General features: G+C 38.4%; 1 long non-coding RNA gene and 1 pseudogene across 1 annotated transcript; both read right to left on the minus strand.

The window, feature by feature from the left end:
• Positions 1–622: 622 nt before the first annotated feature.
• On the minus strand, positions 623–1,504 carry LOC116701252 (uncharacterized). The gene is made up of 2 exons (XR_004334871.1): positions 825–1,504; positions 623–754 (listed from the first exon to the last, which is right to left on the minus strand). It is a non-coding gene; the product is annotated as an uncharacterized LOC116701252 (long non-coding RNA).
• A 1,011-nt stretch (positions 1,505–2,515) lies between these two features.
• On the minus strand, positions 2,516–10,155 carry LOC116701235 (CD276 antigen-like; annotated as a pseudogene).
• Between the last annotated feature and the right edge of the window lie 1,391 nt (positions 10,156–11,546).

Here is an 11,546-nt window from a genome sequence, read left to right on the forward strand (position 1 = left end):
GTAACGATACACTTCATCAAGAAGAAAACTAGAAAAACCATCAAATACATCTGGAGATGTTACAATACTGTGCTGCACACACAGCAAACAACAGAAATTATGTCATCATCATCAGGGGGTTAAGTTCACCTGAAACCGGTCATGAAATTAATTTCTCAAAAATGACAGTAACTAGTAATCTAGAATATATTACATTTTGGAAGTAACTTGCCCTACACTGATATCCAGAAAAGGGGAGGGTTTTTTTTTCTCCATATTTAGATGCCCTACAAGTTCCCATTGACAAGAACTACCATGTGGGAAATATTAATACTATAAATATTATCTACATGAGTGCACAAATAAATCATTAACAGTGTTCTCTTTCATTCAAATTGTGTTTTATTACAAGAACAAATCACAGATTACTTTGAACGAAGTATGTTATTCGTAAAAACAAGTTAATAATATGCCTGCTGAAGCCCAGTGACATTCAGTGTCATCTTTAAAAACTGGGTCAAGAACATAAATTCACAGAGACACACAAAGTTACAATTTTCACACATTTATAAAAACAATATCTACAAAACAATGCTCACATGCACCTGCAGTTTTGTTTGAGGATGTTTGTGTGTGTTTTTTTATTTCCAAAATAAACTTTCAAATCATATAACTTATACGCTTAATGCCATTGTTTTTTCCACCCAGAAAGTCAATGATTAACGCTGATATCTTCGTGTGAGAGAACCAAGATTAATTATTTACTTTGGCAGATCTTGGTAAGGTGCTTTTGTTGTAGACTCTTTCCATTGCTTTGGTGGTGTCGGAACAAGGCTTTTAAGTACAGCTGTGGCATGTTCCATTATCAAGCAGAGTAGAAATCCCGTTTCCTGAAAATATCCTCTCCCATTTCTATGATAACTGGTATCAGATGCAGGGAAGGAAACCAAAAAAACTGCCTGAGATGGTGATCATAGGTTGAGATAATTGCTGATTTTGCAATGAAGTTGCATAAGGCTGCCAGAAATTGCATTCACATAGTTTCATTGGCGAAAACACAAGGAAGAGAGGAACACAAATGTGTTTTTGGCTTTTATACAAGTGAAAATCATGTGATGCACAGAAGTGCAACCAGCATCTATCTACTGAAATTTCTAAGTGGTTAGAATAAGGATATGAAATTGCCTGGGGGCTAAATGTTCTCAAGCAGTGTTAATACTAAAGTTAGAATTGTTGATATTACTTATTAGTTTAAAACAAGAAATAATAAGTGCTCTTAAACCACGAGAAACTTCTGAACAAGGACCCTTAAGAGGAAAAGGCTGGCGATAATCTATCCTTTTTCAGATTTTTTACCAACTATGAACTCATCTACTAACATACCGTACTGTTTATTGCCCTTGTAGCCACTCCAGTATAGCTTATTCCTCTGCACCAAAGACCTCCAGTGTGGTCCAGGTCAAGCATACATGTGCTGCTGCTGCACTGATAAATGGCCGCAAAACAACATAATACATTGCACAAAACTATGCTGATATACCTGCTGAGTTGAGTCAGACATATTCTGAAGTATGTCATTTCATTAATTTAGTGACTAGAAGATGGTCTAAACCTTTGGCTCACTCCTTAAATATGTATATTTTGAATCCATCCCACCTGGTGCAAAAACGTACTCATTACTATTCATGAGCTCGCCCAGTTGTGCTGGGTAAAGGATACTGATAGCCAGGCTCTCATTGGCTAACTGGCACAAATCGAGTTGAGGCCGGCTACACACTGGATGCGTTGCGCAAGATTGTCAGCTGCGTGGCATGTCCATTTTTTTTTTGGCTCCCATGTTAACAGGTTAGAGCTTACACATTGCCTGTGTAATTGCCCGAAAACGTATGCATGCTAGAAATAGAACCAACGCCAAACGTGCGTTTCCAGGCAAAACAGAATAGGAAAAGATGTTTACATGTCATTTTGACACAAATACATATTAATGTATTAATGTAAACATGGTGATGTTTGAAAGTCTGTAGATTTTGACATCAATGCAGATATAGATTTTTTTTTTTTTTCAAATATTGCACCTGTCATACAGAATGAAATATTCTGTAACCTATTTTTCCGTCAATACTGCGAACATTGTCTCACTTTAATCAAATCAGTAGACTATATATTTATGATTAACCACTTTCTCCCCACTTTTCAAACAAGGGTGATCCAAATCTGGTGGTGCTATGTCCCGAGATAGCCCTCCCTGTGTGTCACCTAGCAGCAGAAGTGCTGCGTCAGACATGTTTCTGGTGTGTAGGACATAGACAGAAAAATCCACGCAGCTGACACGCAAAAAGAAACGCCACACTCCTGCGACGCAGCCAGTGTGTAGCTGGCCTGAGTCTTCTTGGAGGCTTTCTATACCACGTCAGAATGTCTTTAAACCAAGGCATTTTTTTTTTTCACAAAAAATGTTACAGAGTCCATGGTAGAACTTCAGACATTACCACAAAGTAATGGAATATGTGTGGCAGGGCACCTTTAATAATGTGGGACTGAGAATACACTAATTAGCCCTTTAGTAACCTTTAGTAAAAGCTAGCGCCCAGCTGTTTAGGGAAATTACTGAAGCTTTAAAAATGTAAAAAAAATGTTCCAAGCATGTAACGCTTGGAACCCGTTTTAACCATTTATGTCGTCAATAGGATTGAGGATCTGAGAGGCCCAGATGGTAGGAAGTCCTGAGATGGGCTAGCACATAGCTGCTTTTGGTCTTTTCATCGGAATAGTCTTGTCTTTTGTTACATTTCCATTGAATTTACATATAACTCCCTGCCCTTATCCTAATAATACAACTTTCTTTTGTACAAAGCTTTCTTCAGAATCTGACATAATATGACAAGAGGAAGTGAGAAGGAGGGTCATTCCTGTCAAACTACAAAAGGCTACAGTTACTGCGTGAACACAATTAACAAAACATTTTCTCCAACAACCAAAACATATCAAAGCTGCTGCCCTCCTAAATTAACTAAGGTGGTGATGTTACACATAGAACCCAATGTGGTTGTCAAAGTTTAAAGGACACATGCCCTGAACAGGACCCTCTGCCTACTAGATGTCCATCATCACTGATTCAAAATCAGAGCTCTTTCTTCACATTTGGATTTCATTTAAGACAGTTCCTCTGATTAATCACAGTAGTACAAGTTATTCCTGGTTATATACAGAGTTGTTTGCAATAGGGAACAATAGAGTGCAGATTAGCAAACAAGGAAGTGTTGATTTCAGAGGTTGCCAGTGCATTAGCATGTGTCATGTCCCATGCAGTGTCTCCTGCAGCGAGAGAGAGAAAGAGAGAGAAAGAGAAGAGAAGAGAGAAGAGAGAGAAGAGCTTTTAGCTATGCAGTACTGTCGTGTACACTGCCATAAACTATAAAGAAAGAGAGGTCAAACTAATCTGCTAGTAGCATTATAATTACCTCAGGCCAGGCTGACTTGGCATGTTTTATCCCCCTCCTGATCACCTGCAAAAAGTTGTATTATATCAAAGACTGAATTACAGTAAATCTTAGACAGTCAGTCTATAGAATGATTTGAACACAGTAAAAAAACCGAAAGTTGTATTAGTTAGACACAGTGAGTCAAAATACTGTAATTTAGACGTACCATCATCGTAATCGCTTGTAGCGAGCCCACGATGGTCACCTGGAACAAATTAAAAGATTTTACTGTGGGTTACAATGGGTGGGTGTAAGACCATCACCATATTAAGCAGTTTAAGTTTGTGACATGCAAGCACAGGCAGATCCTCAACGGTGAGTGTCCGAAACATGATTCAGGTCATACTGTTCATATTCAAAAGACAATCCAAGCCCAGTTTCCCATAAGCCATGGGAAAATAATAAACCTAAAATGAGAAGGTAGCCAGGGAGAGGTTTTGATGTGTTGACATCCAGTTAGTGCAGGGACAGTAAGCGGTCTTGGTCAGTGATTAACATGTGCTCCAGCTGAGTTAAACAACAACACAGGTGGAGTACATGCTCCAACAGGCTTGGACTGAGATATTGGCGAATGAGTTTGGTTTCAAACTGTCTCAAAATATGCAGTCCAGGTGGCCACTGAGTCAAGCATTCATCAATGAAAGAAAAAAAACAAAGTATTAAAAAAAAAAATTTTAGTAGTTTTAGCTAGCTAAATCACTCAATCTGCCAGCAGGTCCGTGGCAGATCTTCAGTGTTTCAGGCAGCTAAAACGAGGCGATAGACAGAAAAATCCACAGATAGAACCTTTATTTAAACCTCTATAGAGAGCCGAAGTAAGAACAAAATCAGCAGCAATACTTTGTCCAAAGATGGACGTACCCATAAGGGGTGTTGTGGAGTGTCTCCGCGCCTCTGTTGAGAAAATGATGAATTATTGACAATTAGATATCTACTTGTGCTTCTGTCACAAATCTTTGTGAGACATTTTGTAGAACACTAACAATGGAAACTGTTTAAGACAAATGATACTTGCAACTTGAGAGTGGAGCCTGCTTCCCCAACCTGAATAACATGCATTACAGGTTTTTCAACCTCCAGCTATTGTGTCATCCTTCATATACTGTAGTTTCTATTAGTTCTTTATTGTTTACAGAAAGCCACTAACGCAATCCCACACACCATCTGAAAAAGTGAGTATTTACAGTAAATGTTACGTTAAAAATAGAAACATTTTATTATTTCACGATCAAATATGATAATAATAGTATTATTTCTATAATTGTGTATCCGTAGAACTGCAAGTAATTACTCACTATTTAGAGGAAGTATAAACAGGAGTAATAATTACAGGAAGAAAACCTTTTTCAGGATTCATATGGGCCCCTGACTATTGTTTTAAGACAGACTCAATGTCTGAATTAATGAGATGTCTTCCATAATGTTATGCTGTTACATATATAAATTTGGCAGAAGCTTTTGTTCAAAGCTGTGAAGTCCAGCTAGATGTCATTAAATTTGTTTTTAGGCTGTCTACATGTGGTATGAAGATTTGAATGTGATACAACCTTTTAACAAAGAGGAAGCAGGAAATAATACGTTACAGCAATGTTTTTTCATGTTATTCTCCCCTGTACCTTTTATGTTGTTACTCAAAAATGGTTAATTTAGACCAAACCCCACTAACACAGAATGTTTAGGGAACGTTAGGGAACGTTAGTTTATGCTTCTCTAAAGGTTAGATTGAACCAAACCAAAAACTAACGTTTAAGGAACGTTCCCTCCGGGTCATAACATTCCCTAAACGTTAAGAGAACCAACCAACTGTAACGTTCTCCTGCGGTTGCGCTGTACACAACGTTCCCGTTTGGTTGTTTTTGGTTGTTCTGGGCTTTTGAAGTAGCATAAAGGTTTGCAGTCACTTGATTTAGATTCACTCAAAACTTAGTAAGATGAACAGCGTAGCAAGATAACCTATTTGTTTTAAAGCTGATATCAATTTAGCTTAAAACAATACTTTTGTACTCTTGACTTTGGCATTTTAACTGTATTCATGAAATTACTTAAAACAAAAATCTATCAATAGAACAATTTTCACAACTAAGAACTTCTAACAAGTGGCACCCCCACGCCAGGAGGGAGAAGACCTCTGCTCTGAGGTGAGTCCTTCCATGTTGACATAGCTACAGGACCAGACCGCAGCTTCACAATCTCACAAAAAAGTAAGTGAAATACTTTACAGTTTAATGATGTTGTGGTTGTAATGGAAGAGTTTGTTTTTTAACAAGCCTGTGTAGGTACTCACTTTGAGATCGCTTTCTATAGATCAGCAGCGCCAACAGCAACCCTACGATCAGAGATCCGATGACCACCACAGGAGCGACTATTTTGGTAGCTGGCAGATGAGATTTGTTGGCTGTGATGTTGCCAACTGAACCTGTTGATAAGTTTTCCCATCAATGAGAATGAATAGAACTGAACAAAAACATTGCTGTGTCTTATCAGGCCTGGACCGTCGTGCATAGTTTTCTTTCTTTGTGAGGGACATTGTTTTGGAAATGTCTGGTCAGATTAAGAGACATGTTGCAGCCTAACTATTTCTGTTTTAAAAACAAGTACAGCACTGATGATGTTTAGTTGTGGATTTAAAAATATGCTTGCGAATAAATATTAGCAAGGTCTGTCTGACCTGCCAAGATGTTTTCTTTTCATGACCAACATGCTCCCTTATACTTGCCTAGGTCCAGACAGTTGACTCTGTCTGCTCCACTAAGTTGTGCCAACACAAAACAAGCACTACAGTTGGCTTGTGGTTTAGATTCCTCTTAGCTCTTAGTTGCTCAATACTAAATAAAGGTGTGTTGATGTTACTGTAGTGACACGGGTCGATTTAAATTTCAGGTAAAGCATGACCTCACTTTTAACAATGGCTGAAATTGCTGCATGACATTTCATTGTGTGAAGCAGGATTGGGCCAATATGCATAGAAGGTGTAAAGCATGGTGTTCAACAACATGTACCTGATGCATTGTGTACTTCAAATGTGGCCTCGTCCTCTTTGCCGTCACTGGCATTGAACACTTTGCAGGTGTATTTGGTGAACGTGGATCCTTTCCGCAAATACAGCTTGCTACAGAGGTTAAACAGACCACTTTCTGTCTGGTCCTCCTCCTTTTGAGAGCTTATTGTCCACTCTACGTTGTGCTCATCAAACCAGCGAAGTTGACCTTTTGGGTAGCCTTCAGAAGACTTGCATGTCAGGGTAACATCTGTATTAGAAAGTATTTTCTGAGGGTCGGAGTGGATAGTTGGTTTTTTGTATTTGGCTGCAAAGAGAAAACAGAAAGCAAACATGATCATTCAATGGAATGTTACACCATGACGTCCATCAAATCACACCAATAAAGTATCACAAAATTGTTTGACGATCATTATATTTGAAAAATACAGTATAGTGAAATGTCTAGTAAGCATAGAATGTATGGTGGTCAACAAGACAAAAAGACTACAACTGGTATTTCTGGATGGGATTATTTGTAACATTGAAACTGAAAGTATAGGACAGAAAGGGAAAAAACAATGTGCTAGGCCAGGAAAGTCCCCAGGATGTCAAAACAGTCTTCACCCCTTCAAGCCAACAATTTAATCTTTCAAATCCATTTTCTCTTTATAACTACAAAGTATCATTTTTAGAGAAACAACTATACTCATTGACATGGTTTAGTTTTAAATGATTTGGTAAGGATTCGTTTTGGAGATAAATTCTCTAAAAATGGTCATCTCTCTGTGCCAAACAATAAGACTTTTTTTTTTTCAATGGGCTCTCACCTGTGACCTTAAGGCTGGTGCTGTCGGATCCGTCGCCGCTGTTTGTCATCACCTCACATTTATAAACTCCCTCGTGCTTTACAGAGGTGTTGGTGATGAGCAGGGATACATTCATGTTTCTTTCATTCCAGGACGGCTCAGCAAAAGAATAGCCTTGCCTTGGAACAATTTTCTCTTTGTAAAAACCAGTAAGGGGTCATAGAGTCCCTCTTTCTTCCAAGTGACCACCCGGATTTCTGTGTTGTCTTGTGTGGTTTTGACAACACACTGCAGCAGTGACTGCTGGCCATACACTCCCACCTTTCCAGCCTGGCATTCCACTTTTACAAAAGCTGTTAAAGAAAAGATTTTTTTTTTTTTTAAAGGTATACAATCTTACATCAGTGGCAAGCTAGCATGGAATTGTCAGACTAATGGGTCTTAGTCTGGAACCTCTCAGTTCAATTTTGATTCCCGAAGGGCGTTATCAACGGTGCCGACCCAAATGCCTCTGGATGCCAGTAAATAGACCTACAAGCAATCAGAGCAACGAAACAATGCAGCTCTGAGCAACACATGCAAGTTTAGGCTGTGCTTGGTCCATTTTTAAGCAGGTAAAAACGTGAATCATGATGAACGTTCCCAAATTTCAGCTATGCAGTACACTAAAATGTGTTTTTGAAAACATTTTATGCGACAAATGGGCTATACAGTAACATAATCTTGATTCATATTTGATCAAACCCGCCAAGGTTGGCAGTTTGATTTAAGTTTTGTGAGCCTGGTGCATTGCGCTGGACGCAATGTGACATTTACGTTCGGTAAGTACATTTGGTAAGCATGACGCTCCTCTGAGTAATCATCTTAAACCTGCCCCATGTAATATAAACGGTTGTTACTGGTCTGTCCATGTTCTGGGCAGTTGGAAATCGGTCTTAACGTGACGGGGGCCAGATGTATCTGTCAGAACAATAGAAACATGGGCTCGCAGATTCGTTTGGTTTCCAAGCTAGCGGCAAGCAGAACTTCATACTGGAAATTGTCCGGTTATAGGAGAACTTACCCGTGTTTGTATGTCCTGTTCTGATGTAGATGACAGTGAAAAAAAGGAGGATACCCATTGAGGCCATGTTTAACTGAAATGACAAAACAAATCATACAGTACACATGTTTTAACTCAATAACTAAAGGTGCAGGCTGCAAAGCGCAGACAATTTTTATTGTTTGTCATTTGTGTTGTTTTAAGGGCTGGTTGGTCTAGTTTACTGGATGTACAAGACAAGATCTCTCTTTTTCAGTTGAATTCACATTTTTGAACACACTGACAAGCCTCACATCAATCCACACATTAAAACCCTCTGAGGTCTAAGCCAAGTTTTCCCATCTTCAGTTTGCCTTGGTTTTCTTGTATAACCTCAACCCTGTTTTGCACAATCAAAGGTAAGTGTCTGTATTTATCTGGAGATATTACATAGGACATATAAAGTATGTATTTTCCTGTTGGGTGACAGGAAAATCAACATCAACATCAACATTAGAGGGTTAACTATAGTGGTGTGAAACCATCTTTTGTGCAATGAACAAAATAAAAAAGTTGATTAAATATGTTATCTGGTGTTTTGCTGGTTGTATTTTTTTTTCTTTAAATTTTTTTGTTTCTGCTTTTCTAAAATGATTCTTAGAAATCCTTTTCTATAAAAAAAATCTTATCTATGGCCACATCACCACCATGATTCTGACATGAACCACATAAAAGACTGAGGTGCATGGTTGAAAAAAATATTAATTAAATTCCTAGTGGATTTAGTGTGCTTTTAAAATGCAATTCACTGCAGATGGAACTCATAACTCCCACCCTTATAGGACTGTGTGTGGAATTTTTTTTTTGCTTTTTAGTTTTGCGACAAAGATTTTTTCCCTGTGCAATTAGAAATGCCTACTTGTTGTAGAAACTATGATACAAGTAAAAGAAAGAAGCCAAATATGGATAAAGAGGATACAGGTGTGTTGTGAGATTCACACTGTTGAGACTGGCGAGTGGCAGACTAAGCCAAATAGACTAAGGATAATCTTAGTGCGCTGCTAGATTGGCAGTGACAATACATCCTACTGTGGTGTAAAATATCAAACTAGCACAAGTTATGAAATAACTTTGGTGACCCTCAAAAAAATGACACATTGATGAAGAACTCTGTGCACCACACTGCAAAGTTTCCCGCAGTGTGCTATAGCATAGGCAAAAAAACTGAAAAAAGATCCACTACAACATACATCTTCAAAAGGGAAGGGGTAGAGGAGCTATTTCACCCAGCATTGTTATAATTATCCGTAACCATACTAGTCATAAGTCAACTGAGTTGCAGACCACCTTGGCTCAATCGTTTCCTGGGGAAAACCCTGCACTACATATACTATCTACCTCAAAATGACTTAGTCTGTTCTAAACCAAGGACACACAGGCATAGGAATTTCCCCAGTGTGGATTTAATAAAGTCTATTTTAACATCTTAATCTTAAAGTGAAACTGTTTCTCTCAAAACATAAACAGCTTTTAGAGTATAAAATGCACACTCAATCTTGCATGCATGAGAATCCAATTCTCAAACTAATGTCACCAAGGAGCTCTATTTAAGCATGCACTAACACCAGTCAGGGTTTTGATTGGAGTTTGCTGAACTACAGAAATTCTGCAGAGCTCACTCTGGTTTAGCTTATGCTGAGAACTGAACGTATGTTAGCTTGTCCTGTTTCCTAACCCTCCAGCTTCTCCTAATCTGGTCTCTATGTCTAGGTCTCTGTTTTCACTTTAGTTCCTTTTTGTAACTTGATTTTGTCAAGTAAAAACAGTAGTTACCTTTCATGTAAGAGTCCTTTTGTTTGAGAAAAGGTCACCCTGTCTCTGTCATCTGGCAGAAACAAAGTAGAGAAAAAGGGCAAACTGGGCCTGTGAAGCTACATGAAAAGTACGTGGAAATAAGTAAAAGGATGGAGATGTCCATGACTTCATCTGTTACTAAGTTATGTACTAATTTAAGGCTTGTGTCTCGGTGACTCAATGGTGTATTGAGCCCCCAACGTCAACTTTGGCAACCGTTAACTTCAAGACACCTAAACCTAACACAAAGACAGTGAACGAAATTGACCAACAGATCCTGTTGCCCTGGACAGAGACCAGGGAAGCACTTATAAATAAGTCTTCTGGTAGCTGAGCAAAGAGAAATCTCAATCATTCTGAATCTTGCAGAAACGGAGAGTGTAGGTATATGTAAGGAGATAACATAGGCTCATTACTGCTAACTACAATGCTAGTTAACATTAGTAATTAAACCTGAACAGCTAATGTAAGTCAAAACTGTCGGCGTGCTTCTCCTGACAATACGGGTATTTGTCAACTATACAACAGCAAGTTGATTGGTTATGACACAATCGTTAGCCTATTTTTATAAAAGCGCCTGCTACGGAGACATAACGTGAGGTATAAGGTAACGGATCCTTTAACACATTGTTGTGTTTCTTTAGAAATAAACAATGGACAACTAAAGTTTTTAATGCTTCAGATGTAAAGTTATTTTTTGTCAACGTGATGTCAAAATGAGAGGCAGTCAATAGAATAATGGGTAAGAGCTCGGTAGAATTAAAATGGCGCCATATGAGCTACTCTTCGGGAACACTCGCTTACCCCCTTGCCAACCATTGCCCAATCCTAGTGCCATCCAGGCAGCGCTGCCTGGAAGGCTACATCGGGGGATTAAAACACCAAACACCGTCTTGGCACTTGACCTCAGAGTTTACATCAACATGAACTAATTCTTTGCTTTTTTAACAACCACCCATGTCCTCACAAGTGTCACTGCTCATGAAGATACATACAAAAGACATTGTGTAGAAAATTTAAAGAACAACTTTTTTTCTTAAGAAGCTAACAGAACTGCTAAATGAAGTAAAGATTATGCTCTTTGGAATCCAATGGCTAATGCTATTTCATGAAAATAAAGAGATACAGCCAATAATCCATAAAATAGGTTTTCATATCCAGCCCTCAGCTAACAGGGTCATGTCAGTTTTATAGTTTTTTTTTTTTTAAACCAAAAGTGAATGTAGCTAAGAAACAAACAAAAGACATGTCTCCAGAGAATAAACTCTTCTGTGTGGGATCGTTGTGATAGGAAGAGATATATGAGTATTAGATTATCATAACAGTTACAAAGTCCACATCATTTGCAATGCTTGTACCACGAGGACTTTGAATTTGTTTCAACTTGGATTTTAAATGATTCTGCCTCTGCAGCTATGCTCTAT

The sequence above is a fragment of the Etheostoma spectabile genome, chromosome 2 (assembly GCF_008692095.1).
Source record: "Etheostoma spectabile isolate EspeVRDwgs_2016 chromosome 2, UIUC_Espe_1.0, whole genome shotgun sequence".
Lineage (NCBI taxonomy): Eukaryota > Metazoa > Chordata > Actinopteri > Perciformes > Percidae > Etheostoma > Etheostoma spectabile.